The sequence below is a fragment of the Lepisma saccharinum genome, chromosome 28 (genome assembly GCF_977018435.1).
Source record: "Lepisma saccharinum chromosome 28, izLepSacc3.1, whole genome shotgun sequence".
Lineage (NCBI taxonomy): Eukaryota > Metazoa > Arthropoda > Insecta > Zygentoma > Lepismatidae > Lepisma > Lepisma saccharinum.
In genome coordinates this window covers 7,994,978-8,022,761 of record NC_139256.1, presented here as the reverse complement: position 1 = coordinate 8,022,761, position 27,784 = coordinate 7,994,978, and the positions used below count along the sequence as shown (strand labels likewise).

Below are 27,784 nucleotides of genomic sequence, written 5' to 3'. Positions count from 1 at the left end.
AAACCCCCCCCCACCCCCACAACCTTGAACGGAAATCAATTTTAGGGGGGCAAACATGGAAGTAAAGGAAAGGAAGAGTAGCAGAATGTAAGAGTAGCAGGACAAAAGGATACTCAAGATGGATTTTGTTTTCACGTCTTTCTTGCATTATTTCTTCCAGACTGCCAAGAGCACTTGCGCGGGGGGGGGGGGGGACAGAGCTGCAATTGCCCCCTTGATTTCAAATTTTATACAAATATAAATACCTTTTGTAAAATGTTCTTGCACGCTTCGCTCGCAATGTCTGCTTTTCTTGCAGTCTAGTCAAGTTAAGAGCCGTAGCTAGGGATCGACGGGAGTTAACCCTGGACGCCAAACGATCTAAATCAAAAAAAAATTGTAAAAGAGAATAATATGGCGCTCCATGAATTTTTTCCCCATATTAAATCGACATTGTTTTCATTTTGCAAAAAAATGGATCTGAAAATTTATTGGTCGCTTCGCTCGCAATTCGTTTTCTGTAATGCATTTTAAATTACCGAGGAGAGAAGTACTGCTTCTAAAAGGTTTTCTCTTAAGTGCATGAACAATTGTTTGGAGGAAAAGGAACGCGCAGATTTGAGAGACAATGTATATGATTTTTACTGTTGGTATATATGTATATATATATGTGTGTGTGTGTGTGTTGTATATATATATGTATGTATGTATTTAATATTTATATGTGTGTGTGGGGCGGGGGGAGGGGTGTATATATAAACACACCCATCAATGCAATAAAATTTAAACAAGTGAGATGAAATTACGTTATTCTTTTCCGGCCTGAAATATCATCAAGGCTATCCCCCCCTAATCAGAGGGTCTGAGCACGCCTATGACGGGGACTGACACTTTACGTAGGTGTAGACACGCTTCGTACAATTTGATGATATCGCGATTACGTAATGGATGTGCAGCCACTTAACTGAAGCCCCCAAAATTCACATTTTATTACACTTTGTGGATTGTGCATTAATCAACATCAGGTTAATCGCGGCAGGCAAAGTGGAGGGAAAATGACAATGAAGCACAACGAGGGGGCCCTTGGTTCCCGATTAATGAAACTTTGTCTACATGCAACTGAGTCGCTGCGTGAAATCGCTGAAAATGTAATTTATTAATTTCTTAATTTTGCTTATTTTATATTGCTTTTCTAGCACTTGGCGTCAACAAAGGTGATGAGGATGATTAATGAAGTTATGAAATGGATGATAGGACATGATGGTCCATGTCTTACACAAAATTCTAAGTTGGGACTAATGAATATCGATTCGTCTTATCATTTGTCAAGTAGTTGTTTTTAACTCCAATCTTTTTCAAGGACTTCTGGGTTGACAGCATGTGTGTTGCGCGATGATGATTCGACAAAAACCACCATTTCAGTTAACTTTCTTGAAAATGACTCTAATATCAGTAAAGAGAACATTTTCTTACGAATAGCTGTTGTTAAGAAACCAATTCCTGAAACTCACGGCACCCAGCTGTTGTTTGTTATGGCTGGGCTTGGGGGTATGACTCACGCTGCTGTCAATACTCAATCATTCCCGAGAATTCAGGTCCGCCAGGCAAACCCAAGCGACAATTTTGTTATTTGGGTTGCATAGACAACAGGCTTTAAGATGTTACGATATCGTAGGTCTCGTGGCCCAAGAACTATTTTCCATGACTGTACAGCCTAATTCATTGAGTTCGTTCCTGAATATGCATATCCCTTGTCTTGTGACTTTCTAAGTGCGCTCGCTCCTTTAGTGCATATTTTAGAGGCTTTTAGTGCATTTCTCCTCGGTGTAACTGCACCAGTGGAACATTACTCACGTGAGAAGCTCGCACGATAATAGTTTTCTTGTCGTTAGCTCAGTGGAAGCTAAAAGAAGCTTTCCTGGGTCGTTTCAGTTGCACGATAACCTTTACGCAGACGGTAACCAGTGGAGAAAATGGTTAATATATTCAAGAGAACCATCTTTTATATCTCTCGGTGGATAATTCCTGTTTTCCCTTTCTCATCGTTGACTGGAGTGGGTTACGGCATGCCTGTAGCCTACTTTTCCTCTGTTGTTATCCGTATGGATTCGAGGCGGCTGGGATTAATATAAATGTCGGGGCAATAATTAACACTTGAGAATTAGACCGTGCGCTTACATATGCCAATGTGGGATGTAACCGCTTCGTAATGGATGCCTGCTTTAATGGTTCTTAACTTCGCGTATATCTCTGTGATGTTACGAAATTTGGTTGTGAAACTCGCTTAGGGAATCTAATTAATATGGACGTGTCCACGCCACTCTTGTGATCATCGCCGTCCTCCATGGCAGAGTGGCTAGCACAGCACGCTACGACGACGTCAGGGGTCTCGGGTTCGAATCCCGGCGTGGACATGGGTGTTCTTTTTGAGTGCCCTTCATCAACTCCATCATATCATCACTCATCCTCATCTTCGCGATTAGTCAAAAGTGGCAGTAAAGCGAAGTAAGATAAACCCAAACAACATAGGATTATACTGGTTCTGTAGCCAGGCGCCAGAGCCTCGCTAGCCTGTAAAATGCAAACCAGGATGTACTTCGTGGAAATGAGATTGAAATTTGGGTGTCCTTCCAAAAGGATTACACCCCAGCGGGATTCGTTGCCCTCAGGGGCTGTTGCATTGCGGAGCTGTTATAGTGCTGGTCCCCAAAGCAACCTCACTTTACTTCAAAAAGTTCCGAAAGATCAGTTTTCCCCCTAACAACCACATGTCAGGTCCACGTGGAGTGCAATAAATCGTCCCCTGAAACCTTTCCCACCAATAGCGTCCGTCCAAGAAATGACAGCTCTCGTCAAGTCCACGTGGACTAAATGAGATGTTGCTAATTCAGTTTCTTTAGAGATTTCTAAACGCCAGGTTGTGTTATTGTGTTTTGCTATTTTTTTATGCAATGTAAAGACCTTCGGAGTAAAACGTCACAGTGAATGAATGGATGTCTAAACACTGCAGGCAAAAGTGAGAACAGGTGGTGGCTCGAAACCAGATACAGGTCCGGTCGGCTTCCTCTGGGGTTGTGTCAAAGATGCCGAACTGGTGATAGGTTCAAGACTAGAGTCGTTTTCACGTTCAGAAGACACAATGGGCTCTTATGGGAAATACGAGCGCGCTGTTGTGAAATTTCTGGATTTACAAATTTAGCTTAAGTAAAATCGGTACCTGCAGTTTTGCAGGAAATTTTGTAGAGAATACGATGGTGAACACAAAAAACTGGTAACTTGCTTACATAATTTTAGATAAATTAAAAACGCAAATTTTCTGTGAAAACACAATTTTTACATTGTTTTCATTCCTAACGTTGAAACATGCCGTAAAATTGAAGCATTCATTATTAAAAAAAATGACACGGTTTTTTAATTGTTATAGGTGACGGTGGTACTCAGAATTTATCAATACTTTAAAGCATATTTGCATTAAAAATTATTCAAATAAAGTATGTGGAGATTTTTTATATTCGTGCAGTAGAAAATGTCGTCGCTGGCCATTTTTTGTTCTGTAATTCCAAGTAAAAACTTCCAGCGACAAAGTTGTGGAGAAAATAATGAAATTATTTTTTATAACCACTCCAAGGTTCCCAGAAATATTACTTCCATGCATTTGGAGTTTCTTTTTAACCCGAACCGCGCGCGAAGTAAGGAGACGTTGTCTGGCCATCTTGAGCTGGCTCACCGCAGCGCTAATCACCACCAAGTTTTCGAGTTGTTATTTTATTTCCATTCAGTAAAAATATTACCTTCATGCAGTTTGTTATAATAGAATTGCAATTACTTAAATTTAATAATTGACAATTATTTCCAATGCTGCTGTTGTGAGCAACATTAGTGCTGTCGCAAATACACGTTGTTTTCGTTTACATTACTGTCGACATTAATACTGAAATGAAGATCACCTTTCAGTTTCCAACGTACACATAAATTCATAGACACCATATTAACCTTTGAAAGGCTTTCCAACACGTGACAAAATATGGGGCTTCAAGATAGAAATATGACATGCCTTGCTTGAGTCATTCACGTCTTATCAGTTCACGTGGGCCATAACTCATTTGTTTGTTTGGGTTGCAACTTGAATCTAACCCATGTGCCAGGTTCCCCTTACTTGAGTGAGAGATCTGCTTTGGTCTGTTTAGACTTTTTTCCTCTCTCGAAAAAGTGTTTTCAGTTGTGTGAGCGCTCAGTGATTTTTACTTTTTTAAGTGATTTCTGAAGTGTCATATTCGTGCATTACACTCGCGTGTGTAGTGATCGCAATGGATCATAGTAAAAAGGGTAACTGTAACGTTCACAGTATAATTTTAATATTTTCATATAATTATCATTATATACACAAAATACGTAACACCTTCATTGTGAAGGAAGGTCATCATTTCCCGGCGACATGAGCTAGCGCTGTATTGGCAACACTGTGCGGTTTCTCCATAAGCGCCGTTGTGTCTTCTGAACGTGAAAACGACTATAGCACTTTACAATGTCTCGGCATAAGTGTGATTGTTGTATTGGAAACGAAATGCAGAAATCGAGCTCCGTCGCTAAAGAAAAGGAGGGAAGCGGCGTTCACATGTGAAATTCCACCGCCGGTCGCTGACGCAAGCCGTGCGGCACCAAAATATGCGTGCCCCGACACGGTCCAAGGTTTTCTGTTATTAGAGGCGCGGGAGTAGCAGCAGTAACCTACTGACTCACTTGCTTCCTCGGCTAAGGTGCGTTATGTGGAAGCGAGATTTTCCCTGGATAAAGCTTCTTTCCACGAATTGCGTTCGTCGTTAGGTGCGTGTGAGGGGAATGCGATTTTCTTCCTCGATGTAGGTAGGCCGTAGGCGTACTGGCTTAGCAAGTGGGACCCGGACACTGACGGCCCCAACTTAAGTGCAAATTTATCTATCTGTGAACGATACCAATGCATCTTAATCAGGGTGCGAAATCATTGAAAACTGTTGGGGGGGTAGAAAATTCTTCATCTTCAAACACGGTCTCCCACAAACGTATCTGTACATTATACGATGTACATATTTGTAATGTTAAAAATGTTACTCAATTAAAAATATATTATTATTTTATTCTTATTATTAATACTATTATTATTAATTACATAAAGACAATTAATTTGTTACTTTTATACATATGAGATATTGCAAAGAAGCTGATTTATTTACCAACTGGTTACAGATGTTAATAAATTATGAAATAGTTCAAGTGGTTTTATTATATGTAAGTTTTTGTTTAGTTTGTGCTTTATGCTAATAATATAAATCAATTAGATTTCACAGTTGTTACTGTTTTGCATTCTTGTTTTACTTTTATTGTGTGTATTGATGTAGATTTGTTAACGATCTATTGGGAGAGAATGCATTCAATACTCACAACTACACTAATTTGTGTGTGTTTTCGATATTATTCTTAGTAAAGTATATTTCAAATTAAAGGTAATTGCTTATCTTTTGTTTGTTATAAATAAAACTCTCCCCCCGGAAAGTTTTGGTGGGGGGATTTTTCAGGCCAAGATTGTTGGTGGGGGAAATCCGCCCCCCCCCCCCAAGGATTTCGCACCCTGATCTTAATACATAGTGGGAAGAGAAGAAAGTTAGTACTATCTTTTTTTTGTTTGTTTGTTTTTCGTATGTACGAGGTTGTTTCTATGTTTTGGGGAGCGCCTGAAATCCGGCAGAGAGGAAAGTTTTGGGTTTGATGCACAACCAAGGTGCGAAATTACTAATGCCGGTAGGGGGTCTTTATTCACACACACACACACACACACACACACACACACACTATATATATATATATATATATATATATATATATATATATATATATATATATATATATCAGATATTTATAAAGTAGCCAACTAATTTCTTTACTAACTGGTTAAGAATGTCAGTAAATTACAAAATAGTTGAAATTATAAGTTTTTGTTTAGTTTTTGCTTTCTATAAATAAAAAGCAATTAGATTATTACATTTGTATGTACATTCTTGTTTTACATTTATTGTGCATACATTGCTATTGTTATAGATCTGTACCGGTCTCTTGAAGGAGAGAGAGGAAGCATTCAACATTATCCTTCATTTGTGTGTGTATGTATGTGTGTTTTCGATATTATCCTCAGTAAAGTATATTTGAAGTAAAAACTATTACTTAACTTTGTTGTGAAAGCAAAAAAAAAAACTCTCCTCCACCGAAAGCTTTTTGTGAGTGGATTTTTTAGGACAAGATTATTGGTGGGAGAGAAATCTCCCTGTTCCCCCAAGGATTTCGCATGCTGTGCATAACCATTCGTGCACTTCTTCTTTGAGGTCTTCTTCACGCGGGTTTGTGACTGTGAGATTCCGTGGCATGAATTAACTTTGGATGTTGATATAAACTTGCAGATGCCATTATCGGAAGAAAGAAGATGGAATCAAAATATAAACGTTGGCCAAAATATGAAAGTATTCAGCTACCTTGACAAGATCCTCAACAGTGAGAACTCATTGAGAAATGAGACTAATAAAACAATTATGGCTGGAAAGAGCGAATTATGCTTAATAAATTATTGAATTCAACTCTCCTATGTAAGTATTTGAAAGTAAGGACCTACGGGTCCGAGTCGTGGACTGTGACAACCGCTGATGAGAATGCTTTACATGTTTTTGAGAGGAAATCTTGAGAATGTTATGTGTCCCTGTGAGAGATGGAGATGAATGGAGAATAAGAACGAACGTAGAAATTGAGAACATTCTGAAAGGAGAAGACATGGTGAGGTTTGCAAAGCCCTGAAGACTGGCATGGCTGGGACACGTGGAGAGGAGGGACGAGGAAAAGAATGCCAAGGAAAGTGATGCAAGGTAGAATGGAGGGAAGGAAGACAAATAAAGTGAAGATATGGATACAGTATTCGTCACGATTTCGCGTCCTTACCCCATCCCTCTTTCTGCCGAAACAACAGCTCGTGCCACGGTTGACAGTCCTCTCTTCTCGTCGTATCAGCAGCCTTCCGTTCTCTGGTATGGTCACTGCATCGCCCAGTAGCATGTGAATGATGGACGGATGAAGACACGAAAGTTAAAAAGAAAGGAACTGAACCGAATCTTTCTCTACCCTCGTACAAACGCTCAAGGAAGCAAGGGAAGAACGTCCACTTGAGTCACCCTCTCCTGTCCTGATTTTTTTTGGTTGGGTGGTGAGTGGCAAGACGCTTGACAACTCTCGTTTATGACTGGCTTTCTCTCCGATTGGGGAAACGGAGGACGTTTAAAATGGTCGAAGACTATACAGCAGTGGAGTATACGGAGTCCAAAATCGGGGCTATCTCACTATGTTACGTGGTCCTAGGCTATGAATAGAAATAAATTTACCAACTCATAAGAAATCAGGTTGCCAACTCCTAAGGAAATCAGGTTGCCAACTCCTAAGGAAATAAGGTTGCCAACTCCTAAGGAAATAAGGTTGCCAACTCCTAAGAAATCAGGTTTCCAACTCTAGGAAATCAAGTTGCCAACTCCTAGGAAATCAAGTTGCCAACTCCTAGGAAATCAGGTTGCCAACTCATAGGGAATCAGGTTGCCAACTCCTAGGGAATCAGGTTGCCAACTCCTAGAAAATCAGGTTGCCAACTCCTAGAAAATCAGGTTGCCAACTCCTAGGGAATCAGGTTGCCAACTCCTAGGGAATCAGGTTGCCAACTCCTAGGGAATCAGGTTGCCAACTCCTAAGGAATCAGGTTGCCAACTCCTAAGGAATCAGGTTGCCAACTCCTAAGGAATCAGGTTGCCAACTCCTAAGGAATCAGGTTGCCAACTCCTAAGGAATCAGGTTGCCAACTCATAGGAAATCAGGTTGCCAACTCATAAAGAAATCAAGTTGTCAACTCCAGAATCAGCATCATGATCTCACTGATATGAATAATATTATTTACAATTTCTGATCGATTTTTCTCCTCTATTTTATTCTCTAGACTTCAGGCTTCGCAGATAGCTTAGCTAGCCTAGAATATACGCTCCTGCTATATAGGAGGTGGAAGCAGACTTGAAGATCATGCAAGTTAGGAGATTGTGGGAAAATGCAGAAAGAGAACATTGGATGGGCCTCGTGCGGGATGCTAAAGCCCACCCCAGGTTGTAGTACCAAGGATGGAGATGTTGATTTGATATTTCTTATTTAGCATCGCTTTTCTCCACTTTTGGCTAATCGTGACTATGAGTGATGATATGGTGAAACTGATGAAGGGACACTCACAAAGAACACCCATACCCAGGTCGGGATTCGAACCCGGGACCCCTGGCGTCATGGCGCGCTGTGCTAACCACTCCGCCACAGATGTCGATATGAAGAAGAAAAATGTTGATTAATAAAAATAGTTATTCCGTCAAATAGCACGCGAAACGTTACTGACAGATTGAACTTTTCCCTTTGATCTTTCCCGTCGCGGATAACCTAGCGGTACAAACAAGCGACGTTAAGTCAAAAACTAATTCAAGCTGGAGAAAAGTCGAGAAACTTCTTTTTGACCTGGAACGCCAAAGTTTCTGCTCAAATCTTCTCTTTCATCCCATTTGTAAATGAAATTTGTTAGCAACCTGCAATTTTCGTAATTGTCGTCACCGGTGTAGGACAAAGAGGACAGGCGACCTGAGGAAGTTCCCCCAAAATTGTTCGGAACAAGAAAAGTGAAAGTCTCTTATCTTTTGTTTATGTTTAGCGAGCAAGAAAGAGAAACGTACTCCTGGGAAAAAAGGGGTTGCTGGAGCTTTTTAAGCTGAGGATGTTAGGAGTGTATTGACTCCAAAACACCGCCCAGTGTCCCACAGTGCAATAAAGATGTAAAAGTCGTGGTGACGTCATCTTTAAACTGCGGCTCATGAATTATTTTCTCTTCGGGAATAAAATTTGAGACGCTGTAATTGTAATGGCTTAGAAACCAGAGCATGGCAGCAGTGGTCCTGATTGCACCTGTAATTCAACAAGCGCGGCGTTGTAGGATCCTGCTCACATGTATTTCCCATCGTTTGCCTAAGCCCAGAATCTCTTGGGTTTCCACACAGTCTCCTGTCAAACGAGTACCGTGTCAGTCCTACAAATGATAGCCCAGCAGTATATTGTACGAGGGTGTATGAAAAAATAGTGGGACTGATAGTACGAGGGTGTATCTTCAAATACAGTGCATAACCGTAGTGTTCTAATTTATATTCGAGTGTAGCCAGAGTTTACCAAGGGGTTGGGTATATCCACTTTCTGTTTCACTAAGTTAACAACTTTTCTTTTTTTTTTCTATTTTTTTTTACATAACTACTTCACTTTACAGTCCGAAATTACTACTTTTTTTCGAGAATATGTGTATTTTTCGGAACCATAATAATATTACAAATTGTGATAAATCATGTTGCAATCATCCTGTAGCTTGAAGTGACGTATATATACACTTCTCATTTTCGAAAAAAAAAAAAATACCTAGTTAAGTTTTCTACAAATTTGACGTTATTTGCTTATTATTTCCCTCGTTTTTCTTGTAACCACTCTGAAATCCACTCCATGATGCACAACATGGTTGTCTGTTATTTTCGTAATATCTCCAGCTGACTGCGCTCGCTAGCGAGCCTACCAACAGGGTAGATCATGAGCAAGAGGATTAGCGATAGGTGTTGGGTTGAGATAACGTCAGCGGCTCGTTTGCTGAGTGGAGGCTTCGGGAATTGAGGCTCGCTCACGAGTTGCAAATGCTTAACAGCCAGAGATGTTACGGAAATAATCTATGTCTACCACCTCTGCCTTTGACGCCTCAAATGTCCCACGGAACAGATTAAATTCACCTGAATATTACCTTGAATATCCTTGAAAAATGTTGCAGGGTTATTCAAAAAGCAACAAATGTCAAATATATTTGAAATATTGTGTTTGATATAGGCTTGATACGGTACAGAACCTTAACGTTCAGTCACAAGTAAAAGTGCATTGTAGCTGTGCATTGTAGCTGGGCAAAGGAAATTGTTTTCTATAATCTCGATAAGCGCAAGTGGAAATTTGTTATGGAGCAAACGAACTCGGAACACTGTCATGCGGCCCAATCTGAAGCTTGCTTCGAGAGACACCAGTGGCGCAGGAACGGGGGGGTACAGGGGTACATTGTACCCCCGCAAATTTTTGAAGGGGGGTACTGTACCCCCTAAATCCGTAAATCGAGTTGTACCCCCTGTACCCCCCTTTGGTAATTTGACAGCAGACGGAAGGTGCTACTGTTAAAATTACCTATTATCAATTCGCCCAATAAGAAATGTATTATTGTTTATCAATTTTAAGCATTATAGTCCTTACCACAGAAATTCAAAACATTTAATTGTAAACTTATTATACTACATTGTGCTTGCTACTAGTTAGTTCATTGGCCTAAGTTCTTGGAAACCTCTTTAACGAGATGAAAATTGTTTAAATATGTGTGGAACGATGGAATCAGATTGACTCTCAGAAAATTACGCTGCAGACGATTGCTGCTTATGTAAGGGGGGGGGGGGGTACACATTTCTAAAGCAGTGGTCGCGTCGATTCGAAGATAAGATACAAATCTTCATCAGAAGAGTATATGACTGACCCCATTTTCTTTTGAATATTTATAATGGAATTTTCCGAAACGGAACACTTACACGAACGAGACGAGATACGACAGACCAATTGGGGGGGGGGGGGTTACAATGCACTCCTGTACCTCACCCATATTTTTCATAAATTTGTAAGATGGTGTTGGGAAAACTATACTTAAACCTATATATTAAGATATATTCTTTTTTAAAAAATAGAGTGCCGATTAGCCTATCTGAGAATGAGGTAAATTTGGAATAAGTTTTCATAACTTCAGAGTAGAAACCGAAAGAAAAATAAGCACAAACAAGAACGAGAAGGACCTCACCACACAGGATACAAGATGAGGCTGTGACAATTCTCGACTCATCGCATCGCGATACCATTCCTAGGTGAAATGAAATCTTTCCTAGACATTTAAACAGGGTGCAATTTGCGATTTTATCAGAGGGGGGGGGGGACTATTTTTTACCTATGTATTAGGTATACTTATAATTGGACATAAATTGCTTAAAATCTAATTGTGATATCGAATGCAACACAAACACAACGCCATTTTATGTTAAACTCTAAAGTCAAATTGTAAGAAAATTACATTAGTCAGATGAATGCACGAGATAAATGAGACTCACTGCAGGTTCTATTGGTAGATTTTGGATTGGATTTACAAGGTCTCTGGGAGTAAGATGGGAATATTTGATTGATTGATTTGGTTTATTTTACTTCGCATTTCTGCCACTTTTGGCTAATCGCGAGGATGAGGATGAGTGATGATGATATGATGAAATTGATGGACACTCAAAAATAACACCCATGGGCAGGCCAGGATTCGAACCTGGGACCTCAGACGTTATAGCGCGCTATGCTAACCCCTCTGCCACGGAGTACGGCGAGGTGGGAATGTGTTTTGGATTTTCTTTGTAGATGCGAAAATCTTTAACTGTGACGCGCACATGCTTCTGCTTACATTAAAGTTTACATTTTCACATAAACGAGAAATTGACATGTCATCCTAAAACACACGCATGTATCTGCATTTAATACCACTACATACGAAAATAAACCTTGGCCGGCTCTTCACATGGTCCACCAAAAATTGAAAAGAAAGAATAAACTTTTGAGGGTATGGCTTTCCTTGCTACTTCTGAGAGCTGAAGGATTTCGGTTTTGTAAATGTACCGAATGATTTTACTTTCAGTACTTGAAGAGCGTCATTAGGCACAGCTAATTATATTACAAATAAATGATTTGTCATATTTTTCACAAATATTTCAAAGTTAGACTTCTTACGAGTTGATTGGGAACCATCTGAACTCATTTTTTTCTTTTTTAATACAACACCCTATAGATGTCTGAGAAAATACCAAATACATGGCTTCTAAAAGGCATTGGATGTGGTACACACCTGCCAGAAATTGTTTAAAGATATTTTTATGCGTAGCTATGAGACTTTTAAAATTAGAAAGAACGGAACTGAAGTGGAACTCTATATAATGTAGTTTCTATATCCAGTGGGTGGGAGATGATTATTCCTGGTTGGGGTGGCTCAAGATCCCCCTCACTCCTGATTTTCTGTTCCGTGAAATCCAAATAAGCCCAGAATGAGGTGCAGAGCTTAGCCTTATATGTTTCAGAATTGTTTTCTGATTTTAAAATCTGTTTTTTTTTTTAAACTTAAATTCTAACAAAAACAATGAAAAATATTTATGCATACTTTGCATTAAATAACAGGACATTCGTGTGTGCTGTTCCAAAAGAGAATATTTCTCATGGCTTCACATTATACCTAGGTATCAAGGACGTTTTTGTGGGGGTCCAGGGGGTCCGGACCCCTTCTCCCCAAAAGACTTACCAAGTAGTAAAAGTAATTTATCAAAATATAATTGTTTAGCATTTGTTATACTCAATTTCCATCAATGCCAATACCATGCTTGAACAGCGTAACAATTAAAAGTTAGGGTGCGGCAGAAATATCTCCCGGATTTCATTTGTGAATAACAAAGCAACGATAGATGTTATGCAAAACTTTATTGCACAGTTGGAAATAACAAGGTTTACCATTTTATTGCACATTTGCAAAGAACAAAATGTTCCAATTATTTTTTTACAAAATTGCCACAAGTCACCATTTTGGGTGACATAGTTGACTTTGTTTAAAAATGATATCGTCCAAATGTCGATCTGCACGGTGTACGCATTTCTGAAGTCTCGCCCTGAAGTTCTGCATTACCCTCCTAGTCGGTATTGCCGCTCTTTCCTGTCTGATACCATCTTTCAGATCATTGGCTGTCCTCGGCCTTCCTTGGTAAACTTTAGCCTGCAGGTACTCCCACAGAAAGAAGTCGCAGGGTGCGAGCTCGGGGGAACGAGTTGGCCATGTAAGGTGACTTAAAAGTGAGATCAGACGCCCTGGAAACATTTCACGTAGCACGTTCATCGATACGTGTGCTGTGGCACCATCCTGTTGGAACCACACAACCAATTTGCCACGTTCGTTCGATTGCGGCTGCAGGAAGTTGCGTAACATCCATACATAACGGCCAGACGTTACATTAACTGTGTGCCGTCTTCCTCAAAAAAGTAGGGGCGTTCATGGAGTTGTCTCGGTACATATGGGAAACAAAATGGTAATCCTTGTTCTTTCCAACTGTGAAATAAAATTTTGCATAATATCTATCGTTGCTTTGTTATTCACGAATGAAATCTGGGAGTTATTTCTGCTGCACCCTGTATAGTCGATGGTTTTATCCACTGAACTTATTGGAAGGCAAGGAATTTGGCTCATAGGCTATGAAGGATTCCAAAGATTTATGCACACTACTAATGATAATATCCATAAAATATTAATCAGGAACTTTACTTTTCGTTAATTGGATCTAACTCCTTTTTTTTGTTATTCAATAAATATTCAATTCTTTTTCTATATGACATTAAATTCCTTGCCAGGGCAGTTGTTTTTGTGCAAATCTTGGCGATCTTAACTACACGTACGCTAGATAATGAACACTTGCTGTTCTATTTCTATTCTTTTACTATCTTTTACCTATTCATGTAATAATAACAATACAATATTAATTAATGTACATATTTAATTAATTAATATATTAATTTAATTAAATATAATTATCCTAATTATTATTATTGCGACACTTGATTGGACATTATATATATATATATATATATATATATATATATATATATGAGAGGCCGAATTTTGTACCCCCCCAAATGAAAAACGTTCCTGCGCCACTGAGAGACACCCACCGTTGCTTCTGACCTTTCATTGGCGTAATAGAATATAAGCTTAGCTCTAAATAGTGCGAATTTTGCTGCACATGCACCTATCCAAGATGCTGTGCTCTCTTGAAGCTCGTGATAGTAATGTAATTGGCTACAAAAGTCGGATCAGTAGCAATTCAAACGTCTCTTGTATGAAGACAAGGTTGACCTGTATCAACAGCCTGAGGGTAACTTTGGAGAAGAAAGCGTTACCAAATGGTCTTCTGGAATCGTAATCTTGGATTCCATTCGTAAAGACTCGTATATATTGCCGGGTTACTACACGTCTGGAAAACAGGGAAATGTCTTGGAATTTTGCAGATCGTCTGGAATTTGCGTGCATTTTGGCGTCGGCAAGAGAAAAAGTTGCAAAATGAACAAGCAGTTCACTTCCACTTCTGGATTCGGTTCTTGTAATTCCACTCCAAAAAAGGATTCAGTTTAGAAACTTGTTTCTTTCGTTCTTGTGATTCTCAGTATTGAGCAAAATTATGGTTTCTTCGAATTTCTGTAATAAATTTTCACTTTTATAAATAATACTAGATATTAGGAAGAATATCAAAGTAAAACTTTCAGTCCAGATATCTGATTGATAACTAAAGTACATTGACAATATGATCATAATTATCGGAAAGGTTGGTGAAGATGAGGTTATCTTCTATTATTTTATAGATCTTAGTCTTGTTGGCATTTCCTATGGGTAGAATTCCTATATGCAACAAAAATTTCTCCATATGCTGTGTATTTATAAATGTAAGCTAAAAAGCAGCATTTTCTACGACACTATAAATCCGCCAGAAAATGAAAAATTGTTTATGGTTTATGAACCTTTTCTGTTGTTTTTATATTTTGGAGATCTGTTAATGGTGATTACCTTAGCCTGAAGGCTAGATTCATGTGATTGTAGCACCCAGTACATTTGATCCCGATTGTAATTTTACATTTTATTCTTCGAATTTTCACGTTCTTGTGTGTGTAGAATGAAATTTGCTAAAAGGAAGGTGTGAAAGTGAATATTCATAATAATTAACGGATTATATATTTAATTGAAAAACACGAGGTTCAAAAGCAAAAATCATGATGATAGACATGTCTGGAAAAATTTTCATTTTTCGACTGGAAGTCCTGGAAATGTCATGGAATTTCATAATCAAAAAGTCGTAGCAGCCCTATATTGTAACGTGATCTACGGCGCTTTCTAGTAATCTGTTAGGAAGTCATTGAGAAGTTTCTTGAGAAGGTACAAAATGATTTTCCTTAATTCGATTGTGTAGTTTGTGGGCTTGCTTTGTACTTGCTTCGATTTTCGTCAATGTCGTCGATTTTCTACCTGTCTAGGTTAATCCCGACGATTACAATCGATGCTGAACTGGTGAAAAAGATTGGGTAAACAATTTGACGCACAGTTTTTAACAAATATATTTTACTTTCTTGTTAGGGTCCTATCCTGAGTTTTGTTTTAGTTAAGGGTTTTTGCCCCCGTATGGTGTGACGTGCAAAAATGGCATATGTCCTGATGTGCTCATAATACAGGGTGGCTAAAAAAAGGTAACCAAAGTGTCATTTCCATATTTGGGTTACCTTTTTTGGGCCACCCTGTATAAAACTCAATCAAGCAAACATTCCTGCCTTACGTGGGACTCGAACCCAGAGCCATTGGCTTCCATCGCGGGTTAATATCAACCAGCAGCATCGGTATTAACATGGGATTTCGTGGATTTAACGTGAATATTATATTTGTTGACTTCAAAACACTTATTTTCCACTTGAAAAACAATTTTCAAGTCATCGGGAGAAGTGTTTGGTACTCAGGAGATCTGGACCAACGTAATTGCTAATGGTATGGTCTTGCAATCGAGGTATGCTGGATTCGATTCCTGGTTCAGGCACATTGCACGGTGGTTCGATTCCCAATTTATGCAGTAGGTCAAGTTCTGATTAGTCGGTGAGCATAAAGTGAAATTAAAATCTTTTGCCAAGACCCCGAAAACCTGCCAGATAGTGCAAACAAGCTAATCTTCTGTCTTCTACATCAAGCGTGGCGGAGTGGTTAACAGCGCAGTACGACGCCAAAGGTCTCGGGCAGGGTTGTTAAAAAGGTCCATGAATTTTATATAAATTCAATTCCGGTCCAGGAGAGAAAATCAGGAACCGTAAATGGGTTCTGGACCGTAAAGAACCTTTTTATCTGTAAAGTATTTCAATTCGGTCCAGGAACATTTTTTCCGGAAGAAATTAAATACAGTCCAGGAACCTTTTTTTCCGGATCAATTGAAATCCGGTCCAAGTTCCGTATTGAAATAAAACAATATGCAACTTGTACCGAATTCAAATTGTGCGAGAAAAGAGAGTCCCTGTCCTGTTGCGGAAACCAATGGAACCAATTAGAATCGATGGGTTCCTGGTTACGACCCTGGTCTCGGGTTCGAATCCCGGACTGGACGTAAGTGTTCTGTGTGTGTCCCTTCGTCAATTTCATCATATCATCACTCATCCTCATCATTAGCCAAATGTGGCAGAAAAGCGACCGTAAATAACAAAAATGTATCCATCAAGCGGACAATGTCGGGAAGTGTTGTAATATTTGATTAAAAAATGCTTTACAAACTGAGAACTGGTAAACGTATTTGCCACTTACTCTGGATTTACATTTGGAAAATGTATCCTTTTTGAGGAATTTGCCTCACAATTAGTTTATAAAAATAGTGCTTTCCTTACCTTGCGATGTAGAATGGTGTCAGGTTGCTGGTTATTTATTTCTTGGAGTCTTGTAAAAGGATATCACTTATTCGGCATCCTCGAAATCAAACCACACTCTGCCACTTCCGAACAACTCTTGTATTTTTTGTATCCTACACGGGGTAAAGAAAAAAGTCTCTAAGGAATATCTGTTTACAGCACACACACACACGCACGATCACTTTTGCACCAAGATCGACGTATCACATGACCATTATATGCCGGCGAGGAATGTAATGTATCACTGAAAATCGTTTGATATACGGCGACACTGAGGAGGATCCCGAACCTTTTTTTTTCCTCTTTGGTTCTTAACTCGGTTCGCAACTTCCTTCCTTGGCCGTCTCTGGTCTGTCATTCAAACTCCAGTCTCTTTTCCAGAACCACATGGCCTGCCAGCTACGTCATGGCACCTGTCCACCAATAGGCGTCGTCGAGCCCTCTCGCGTCCGGCCAATGAGACGGTAGGGATTCTGCGGGTTTCTGGAACACCGGCTTCTACGGTTCGGAACCGTTCCACTTTTCCAGCGTGCTGTGTTCGCTTGCTGGCAGTTTCGTTTTGGAATGCCCCTTCCCCCCTCTTCAAGGCCTTGCAGATGGAAGATCGCTTTTTGTGATATCTTTTCCCCTCGAGTTGAGATCGCTCGGTCGGTGAAAACTTGCTTAATTGTCTTGTGAAAGTTTGTAACCTATTCCATTTAGCTCATTTGGCCATTAGTCATGAGACCTACATGGACGACAATACTTTGTGGTAGTGATTGTTAACGCATCTTGCTCTGACTGGAGAAAGGATAGCTACCGGTATTGTATGAGGCAGCACCTGGATTCGATTCCCAGTGGGGGGTGTAAGGCAAGGTGCGAAATCCCGGGGGGAATTCCCCCCCCCCTACAATCTTGTCCTGAAATTTCCCCCCCACCAAATTCTTCCGGCGGGGGGAGAGTTTTTGTTTTAAGAACGAACATAAACGATTAGTTTGGTAAAAAAAAAAAAAAAAGGTAAAGTGTTCCCCTGTGCATAGCACCACGCCATGAAGGCGTATAGGGGGTGTGGAGGTAACGCCCCACACTTTCTTGATCCGGTCGTGAGTGGGGGTAATGTGATCAGCATCACGCCCCTGACCGCCTTTACCCCCCGGGGTTTCCCCCAGGTACCCATGTTATTCGACGCTGGGTGGGCGCCGGGGCCGCTTTCACCGTTAGAAAAGTTCCCGGATTTGAACCGGCCGGGGATCGAACCCGGGACCTTGAGCATGGTAGTCAGACGCGTTACCGACTGAGCCACCGCGGCCCAAACGATTAGTTTGGGATTCGAATATACTTGACTGGAATAATATCGAAAACATACAAAAAGAACGGACAACAAAGAGAGCCTCATGTCTAAGGACACTGATCCCAGCAATTCCCAGAACACAGAAATTAGACCGACTTGGTTATTTCTTCTCCATTTCTCATCGCCTTTTGTTAGCAACCACGAAGTATATAAATATATTAATAAAACACGTAATAGCATTTATATATTAATTTTATACAGGAAACTATTATCTTCTTAATGTCTCTTAATTTTTGCCCCTCGTCCCTTACGCAAATCATTGTTCATAGCATCAATAGTTCATTAAAATCTTCAATTTGCAATTACATTTTGAATGAAACACAGTCAGTCGATCTAATATATTGTATATTTTATAATATAATTTGATTATTTAATAATTGACATATTTAATGACCTATATATATATATATTGATATATTGTGTGTGTGTCTCTTTCTGCTCCTTTCTGCAGACACCCAAAGGTAAACCCTCCACCTTTCCCTTAGTACACCTTGGACTGTGCATTTTGCAGACTAGCGACACTCTGGCGTCTTGACTCAAACTCCGTATAATCCTTGCTCTCCATCTTTGTTTGTGATTCTCCTTTCATCTGTTTCATCTTATCATCATTCACCTTCATCTTCGCAATTACCAAAAAGTGGCAGAAACTCGAAGTAAAATAAATCAGTTCATTCATTCATTCGATTCCCACTGGAGTGGTTTGAATCTCGCTTTAATAGTAATGTCGTTGATAGATCGATAATTTAATTTGATTATTTTCAAGCCTTAAAAATTTGATAAAACAATATTTCGCCGTAACGATGAAAAATGTTCAATTGGATTACGATTTTTCTTAACCTTACGTACAGGGGATGGCTACTCACCCGGAATTCCTTGAATTCCGGGAATTATACGTGAATTATTGTCTCCGGGAATTCTGCGCGAATTTTTCACGGTAGACGCGAGAAATTGCAACTTTTATTAATCCAAATCCAATTGAATTTATAAATATAATTAATACAGGGTTTGTCCAGAAAGTAATAGGACTGAGTCGATTTAAAAAAATATATTGAGCCAATCGTTACAATTCTTTAAAAACTTTCAAAGTAGTCTCCTTCTGCGTCGATACAGCGCTGCCAGCGCGATTTCCAATCATTGAAGGCGTCACGGAAGGCATTCTCCGGAATAGCCTTTAGAGCCGCGGTGCAAGATGCTTGGATCCCCTCTGTCGTCTCAAAATGCTTGCCTTTCATCGGCCTTTTCAGGCGAGGAAACAAAAAGAAGGCCGGGGGGGGGGGGGGGTGCACATCTGGTCACAAGAAAGGCGGTGTGAGCCGAGGCGTTGTCGTGGTGCAACTTCCAGTCGGCTGCGATGTCTTGTCGGACCCGATTGACCCTTCGTTTGAGTCTCTTGAGCACTTCCACATAAAACTTGGCGTTGACGGTTTGTCCAGGAGGAACAAATTCATGGTGGACGATGCCTTTGATGTCAAAAAAGACAATGAGCATCGTTTTCACTTTGGATTTGCTCATTCTTGCCTTTTTTGGGCGAGGAGACGCCGTCGTGTGCCACTCGGAAGATTGCCTCTTTGTCTCGGGATCATACTCACTTCTTGCTAAAGTATCATCTGGGTAAGCCTGCTTGATCATATCAAACGTCTCTGTCGCAGATTTACCGATTTTCACACAGAATTTAATCGCGTACCTCTGCTCTAACGAACGCTGCATTTTCGGCTTGCGCCACTCACAGAAACACGTCGCGCGAAAAAGCCTGTCCTGACTCTCCGGGTGCTCGGAGACAACTGACTAGCCGCTTGTAGGTTAGGTAGGAACCCCCTCTACCGAATACAGTCAGTGCGCGCGTGCTCCGAAGTACAGTCGCGGCGAAAAAAAAATCAGTCCTATTACTTTCCGGACAAACCCTGTAATGCCCTGAGGCAAGTTTTTCGCAGATTAGCTCTTAACTTTATCGAGGAAGGACAAGAAAGCTGCTTGGAAAATAAAACAGAATTCTCTCAATTCGTTTACTTTGTTAGTGTCCTTTACAAAATAATCTATCTGACAGACGGAAAATCATTGCAGGATAAGAAATCTTGAAGTTGATTAGGTAGATTTGAGTTCGAAATTCTATACCGTTTAATTGAATTGAATTGGGATAGATTGGAATCGCACAGACCTTTTATATTGTTAATACATTAGTGTGGGTGGTGAAAGGCGGTAATACATAAGGATGAAATAGAGAAAACTGGCGTTTGTACTCACGGCCAGTATAGTCCTCTTTGGGGTATGTCCTGTGTTTGTCCTTACCTGTGCTGAGTGCCCATTTAAAACCACAGCTTTTACCTACAATATGGAGATTTTATCCTTGGAGATAATGTAGTTTTAGTTGTTTATAAGGAGTATGACATTATTAGTTTTGGAAATTGATTGATGTTATTTTTCAGGAAGAGCTCATCCCCGCATTGTGTGACGGGTACAAATAGCCCATGTGCTGACGTCTCCATAATTAAAAGTAGATGGTACGTTTGATTTAATGAAAGGAATAACAATAACTCAAACTTCTCTTGCAAATATACTACATACAACAAGCAATCTCATTAAAAACAAACTGGATGAGACGTCTATGCATTGCCTAGGGTTCTAACCTATGACCCGTGGTTTCGTAACATGGTACGCTAACCACTTCCTCGCGAAGGCTGGCTAAGTCGTACCTTCGTTATCAATTATTATAGTCTACATATTTTGTTTGTATTCTTGTGATTTTTGCTTCGTACCATTGCTCTGTCTAGGAATACGGCACTGGGCATAACACGTTAGGGAGCTTACAGACTTAAAGACAGTCGACGCTTGTCACTTGGAAGCAAACGCTCAATCATGAATGCAACATTTCGAGCTGAAGAGAGGCGACAAGCTGCAGTTGTCGTCGGAAATTACAAGCATAGATTTGCAGTCGGTTTGCATGAAATTGTTTACAAATAATTTTTTTTGTGTCAACATCAGCCGTATGTCGACAGCTTTCCGAACTATTGTGTAGTAAAGCAAGCATAGACTTTCCTATATATGGAGTGGTTTATGACACACGTGAATTTTGTATGTGACATACATATACTCTATTTACTTTTACTTTCGTATGCATATAGTGTTTTCATTCGTTTTAGTACCTTCGCTATATATCTAATTCCTTTCATAAGCCCCTTCCTCTCCAATTACATACTCGTGGCAGATTCAAAATTTTGATGCGCCCTTTGCGTTTTAAAATCATCAGTTAATTGATTTCATATCCGCATTTCAGGACAGTAAAAAACGATTGAAAAGAATCTCTGCGACTTACGCCGTGGCGTATAGACAACCCGAAAGTTTTAATTGTAAGTCCTGGTCACATATCCGGCAGGATAAAACGCCTTTGGCAATCTCTGTCGTAGTTCATTTGCTGATAGCATTTGCAATTGCAACAGGCCAGAATCTAGCTACTGCACCTGGAAGAGGGAAAGAACGATTTGACAGGAACACCAAATATTTGCAGCAGAATTAACCAATTTTTCCGTGATTTTGCACAACTCGCAGGATAATTCAGACTTCAGAAATTGTTTTGTCGGAAGATAAGCTCTGAATTTAGTGTTTAAGAGTTTATATTGTAACAAAACACAGCACCTTGTTCGAAAACATGAAAATGGACATTACATCATGTTATTTTACATTTTGTGTTTCCGTCTTAAACGAAATAAATAATCATTCAGATATCCGTTTGGTACATCTGAGGAAGTTTCATGGTAAAGTCTCCAACGTAACCGAGAGTCTAGGATACGAAGACTCGTTCTCGTCTCGACTTTTACAACCCGTCTCCTTACCATTCATAATAATGAGGAAAGGAAGAATTCTATTACGGATTAATGAAATCAAACGTACAAGATAGCAGGACACAGTAACGAGTATGGCGCCAGAAGTTAAGGTGGATCCTTTGTAGGGAAGTTATTTTTGCAGGGGATGCGTTTGAGGATATTTGATCCGCGGGGTAAGTAGAAGAGTCCAGACAGTAAGTGAAATCTTGGACAGAAGAAAATCGAAAACAAATTCTTCTTTAGCGATGGAATATTAGTGAAACAAATATACGAATGCAACCACGCAGCTGTACATATGTATTTATACTTTCTGTGCGTGTGTTTAACAGAAATGAAAGAGAAACCTATCAAACATACTTGATTACGCCCGTGAGAAAATGCTAAAATACACTGGTCGACATTTGCTAAGGAACAAACACGTTTTGACCAATAACTTTCGACTACGTAATCAGGGTTCAACATGTGAACAACATATAAGTACAGATATCAGTTAAGGTGTATTGAGAAAATATGACGGGTATTCCCCATCAACCAAAGGAACAGGATGTCATAAAGCAAAACCAGCATAAGCAGAACAAAGTGAGGAAAGCACATGAATCACAATTTGGCATGTGAAGAGTGAGTCCAGAGGAAATCAGTATGGCGTATGGCCACCGCGGACTGCACAGCAAGCTGCACACCTGTTCGGTATGCTATCGATGAGAGCGTTCGTGAGCGCGAGGGGTATATTGTCCCATTTTTCCTGAAGTGTAGTTTTCAGCTCCTGGAGGGTCCGGGGTGGGCGATTCCTGTGTGCAACCCGCCTTCCGAGAGCATCCCACACATGTTCGATGGGATTGAGATCCGGTGAATATGCAGACCAGTCCGTGCGGGTGATGTTTTCTCTTTCCAGTGTCTCTGCCACTTGGACAGTTCTGTGTGGACGCGCATTATCATCCATGTAAAGAACGTTAGGGCCCACTGCACCCAGAAAGAAACGAACATAACCTTCTAGGGTCTCTGTAGAATACCGTGCTCTAGCAACAGATCCTGTGGCGAATATGTGCAGTTGTTTTTTTTTTCATTTTTCATTATGCCCCCCCATACCATGACTCCGGGTCCCCCATACCTGACACGTTCACAGATGTGCTGTGCATGATATCGTGTTCCACCTTCTCTCCACACCATTTGATGCCCAGAATCACTTGTCACACATTACCGCAATTCATCGGACACGGAGGAAAAAGATATGAGTCAATATGTGTTTGTTCCTTAGCAATTGTCGACCAGTGTAGTACCTGGAAGGGGAAGCATGTGAAAAGCAGTTGTTTTTCCTAGACATGAAACCCTAGGCAAGATGAAACTTGGCACATTCTCATCTCGTCTCATAATGTTGTCTCGATCACCGCCTTAAGTTATATATCTTGCTCTCGAGTCCCTAAATCATTGACAATTTTTAAAATACTAAAGAAAACAAAGTTTTTGCTCATTGTAATACGTATTATATAAAAACTGGTGTTATACTTTACATTTTTAAGTTGCTAAAGTCGAGACACTAAGCTAGTAAGGCTCAGTCCCGTCTGGACAGGTTCTCGCGTAGATTTTTCACTGATGGCTTGAATTTCAATACCACCTTGCGCTTTTGTCATTTTTGCAGGCCAAGTTTCTTAAACGAAAAAAAAAGAACATTGTGGAATTTATAGATTCCAAATTCTCCCTTGTGTTTGAATCTTTTCTTTGTACTATAGGAACTACCCTGTTAAACTACAATAGACTTGCTTTCTACTTAAAAAATGTTATTTTATATAACTCGTGTGTTCCCGAGAGCGTAGTGCAGGGGTCTTCAACTCGTCAGACAGTGCGGGCAAGGGCGTATCCAGGGGGTCCGCCCCCCCCCCCAATTCCTTTTTTTTTTTTTTTAAATATACTATGGTAGATTGAGCATACTTTAAAATGAGACACTTGATGTGGCAGGTATAGAAAATTCTCTCTGTGTGTACTGTTTGTGGATTCTGAAAATAACATACGCTAAAAGGTTTTTTTTTTAGTTTCACACTGGATAGTGACATACCAGCTGAAAATCTGACTTAAGTTAAATGGAGCTGTCCGATTGAACCGTCCCAATCAAATGATCTTGTACCCGCAGTTGAAAAGGGGACTTCCTTAATTGTACTGTTTATGTGAGAAAAGTTTCTCAGTTTTACTGTACAGTTGTCAAAGTATTGAGAGCCCTCATCACAATTTAGCCTCTGCTCTTTCTTACCCAAGAGACGTCACAGAACTGCTTCAGTGACTTCGGGAGATTTCAGATGAATAGTTTAGCCAAATATTTCAGACTGCTTCTGAAAAGTGTCAACAGACATTCAATTCTGAAATTACGATTCCAAGAATAATAATAATAAACGAGATAATTATCCTAGTACTATTATAATAGTGTGTCTTGTGTAGTAGTTGTGCTGTCTAATGTGTTTGTGTTCGTCTTGTGTAGTAATTGTGTTGTCTAATGTGTTTGTGTTCGTCTTGTGTAGTAGTTCCTCCATTCATATTGGGGGTTAGGCGTAGAGCTGACAACTCTGCACTGTAAAAACACATGTCAAGAAACAACAATATAAGGCCATGGATGTTCCCAAGGTAAAATATTCCGGAGGTAAAATAGTCCCCCGTTCGGATCTCCGGGTGGGGACTACTTTGGGAGGTCCCTGGACTAAGGATAATATCTACATTAGGAATAAGGATATCAAATTAGGCACCTGGAATGTTCTGAGCCTTTACCGGCCTGGGGCATTTCAGTGTACAGTTAATGAGATAGTGAAGTATAAATTAGATGTAGTAGCTGTCCAGGAAGTTAGGTGGCCAGGAGAAGGGAATTGTAAAACTAAAAATTATACTTTTTTCTATGGTGGTACTGAAAATCATAATTTTGGAACAGGCTTTTTCATAAATAATAGAATTATCTCAGCTCTTAAAACAGTAGAATTTATTAATGATAGGATATCATATGCAGTTTTACAGGGTAGGTGGTGTAAAATTATTTTAATAAACATACATGCACCAACGGAAGATAAAGATGATAATACTAAAGATGATTTTTATGCAGAGTTAGAACAGGTCTTTGATAAATTTTCTCAGTATGATATGAAAATTCTGTTAGGTGACTGTAATGCACAGATTGGCAAAGAAGAGACATTTAAACCCACGATTGGTAAAGAAAGTCTTCATGAATTAAGTAATGATAATGGTATAAGATTGATTACTTTTGCAACCTCAAAGAATTTAATTGTGAAAAGTACCACTTTTAAACATAAAGATATCCATAAATATACCTGGTCTTCTCCAGATGGTAAAACTCACAATCAGATAGATCATATTCTCATTGATAAGAGAAGGCATACTAGTATAATTGACGTTCGTACACATAGAGGTGCTGACTGTGCTAGTGACCATTATTTAGTAATTGCTAAATTAAGAGAAAGACTCTCAGTGATAAATCATAAGCAACAAAATCTAAAAGTTCTAAAATTTGATACAGGAAAGTTTACTGATGAAAGAATTAAGAAAGATTACCAAATTAAACTGTCAAATAGATTTGATGTTTTGCAGGATTTAAATGATGATGAAAATATAAATGAAACAGACGTAAATAAGAATTGGGAGCACATACGTAATGCAATAGAATCAGCAGCTAAAGAAAGTATAGGATACCATAAACCGAGAAAAAGTAAGCCGTGGTTTGATAATGAATGTCATAATCTAATAGAAATAAGAAATCAGGCTAGACTTAGGTGGTTAAATAACTCTGATGATACAAATCTAAACAATTATAATAGAATAAAGCGAGAAGTTAACCGCACGTTTAGAAGTAAAAAAAGAGATTACTTGAAAACCAAAATTAACGAAATTGAAACAAACAGCAAAAATAAAAATATCAGAGATTTATATAAAGGTGTAAATGAATTTAGAAAGGGGTGGCAACCTAAAGTAAACTTGATAAAAGATAAAGACGGTGATTTTCTAGCTGACCCAAGTGATATTCTAAATAGATGGAAGAACTACTTTAATGACCTTTTAAATGTCCATGTAGGAGATAAATCAGAAGTGAATGAAGTACACACAGCAGAACCTTTAGTTCCAGAACCCAACTTGACTGAAGTTAAAGATGCTATTAAAAGGCTAAAGAATAACAAAGCACCTGGCATTGATTTAATACCAGCTGAGTTAATTAAATATGGTGGAAATTCATTAATGTATCAAATTCATAAATTAATCTGTTTAATATGGAATAAAAAAGAAATCCCTCAACAGTGGAAAGAATCCATAATTGTTCCTGTGTTTAAAAAAGGTGATAAAATGAACTGCAATAATTACCGTGGAATTTCTCTACTCTCAACAACATATAAAATATTATCTAACATTCTTTTAACAAGACTAACCCCATATGCTAATGAAATTATAGGTGATTATCAATGTGGATTTAAACGTAACAGATCAACTACAGATCAAATTTTTCACATCAGACAGACACTTGAAAAAAAGTGGGAATATAATCAAAATGTCCATCAGCTATTCATTGATTTCAAAAAAGCATATGATTCAGTCAAAAGAGATAAACTATATAATATATTAGTTGAGTTTGGAATACCTAAGAAGCTTGTTAGTATGATAAAAGTATGCACCAGTGAAACAGAAAGTAAAATTCGTGTGGGTATTAATATGTCTGACAAATTTACAATTCATGATGGGTTAAAACAAGGAGATGCATTATCTCCATTGCTCTTTAATTTTGCCTTAGAATATGCTGTTAGGAAGGTAAAAGAAACTAAAGAAGGACTAAAATTAAATGGTGTGACTCAGTTGTTAGCATATGCAGATGATGTAGACTTACTGGGGGATGATGTGAATACAATTAAGAATAATGCTAAAATATTTTTCAAAACTGCTAAAGAGATAGGTTTGGAAGTTAACAAAGAGAAAACTAAATATATGCTTACAGGCCGAAACCAAGTGTTAGGTAATAATCAAAATCTAATTATTGATAACAACTCGTTTGAACCAGTTTCCAAATTCAAATACTTAGGAGTAATATTAACAAATGAAAATTATATTAAAGAGGAAATAAAAAGTAGGCTTAATTCAGGAAATGCATGTTACTTCTCTCTTCATAAACTTTTGTCTTCTCGTTTAATATCTAAGAAACTGAAAGTTAAAATATACAAAACAGTAATTTTGCCTGTAGTATTATATGCATGTGAAACTTGGTCCCTTACATTGAAAGAGGAACATAAATTGAGAGTATTTGAAAATAAGATCCTTAGGAAAATATTTGGACCTAAAAGGGATAAGGAGACAGGTGAGTGGAGAAGGTTACATAATTTAGAACTACATCATTTGTATTCATGTCCAGATATTATTAGAATAATTAAATCAAGAAGACTTAGGTGGGCAGGCCATGTGGCACGAATGGGAGAGGAACGAGGAGTTTACAGGATTCTTGTTGGGAAACCTGATGAGACCTGTAGGAAGGCCAAGACGAAGATGGAGGGACAACGTTGAGATGGACCTAAGGGAAATCGGTAGGGATGGAAAAGAGTATATAGAACTTGCTCAAAATAGGGAAACATGGAAGGCCTGTGTTGCTGCAGCCATGAACCTTCGGGTTTAAGAAGGCTAGAGAGTTAGTTAGTTAGTTAGTTAGTACTATTATAGAAGGGGGACGCGCCATTGGCCTTGGGGGTGGGCACCCCTGGCTGGACCCCTCCCTCAAGTTTACTTTCTGGATACGCCCCTGAGAGCTGGTCACATTAACAATTTCAATGACGCTCGCGGGACATTGAGAACTGTAAGATGCTGCCCTGCCGTCTACCATTTACTTAATCCGGTTTGTATGTGAGTACTTGATTTTTTAGACTGGCAAGGACCACGGCAAAAGGTTCTACGGGCCACGGGTTGAAGACCCCTGGCGTAGTGACTAACGCTGTCACCTTGTAATCAAGAGATCAACGAATCGATTCCCATTGTAATCACATTGCACAGTGATTGGAATCAAACTTTAAAC

General features: G+C 39.2%; 2 protein-coding genes across 2 annotated transcripts in view; one reads left to right on the top strand and one right to left on the bottom strand.

The window, feature by feature from the left end:
* Positions 1-16,949, bottom strand: part of LOC145981035 (uncharacterized) — an 81,840-nt gene extending 64,891 nt beyond the window's left edge. The window contains exon 1 of the mRNA XM_083114130.1: positions 16,585-16,949. The gene's annotated coding sequence lies outside the window, so the exon portion shown is untranslated. The remainder of the gene's footprint in view (positions 1-16,584) is intronic.
* Setd3 (SET domain containing 3) overlaps positions 1-27,784 on the top strand; it is a 166,786-nt gene that overhangs the window by 86,066 nt on the left and 52,936 nt on the right. The gene's annotated exons all lie outside the window — the stretch shown is intronic.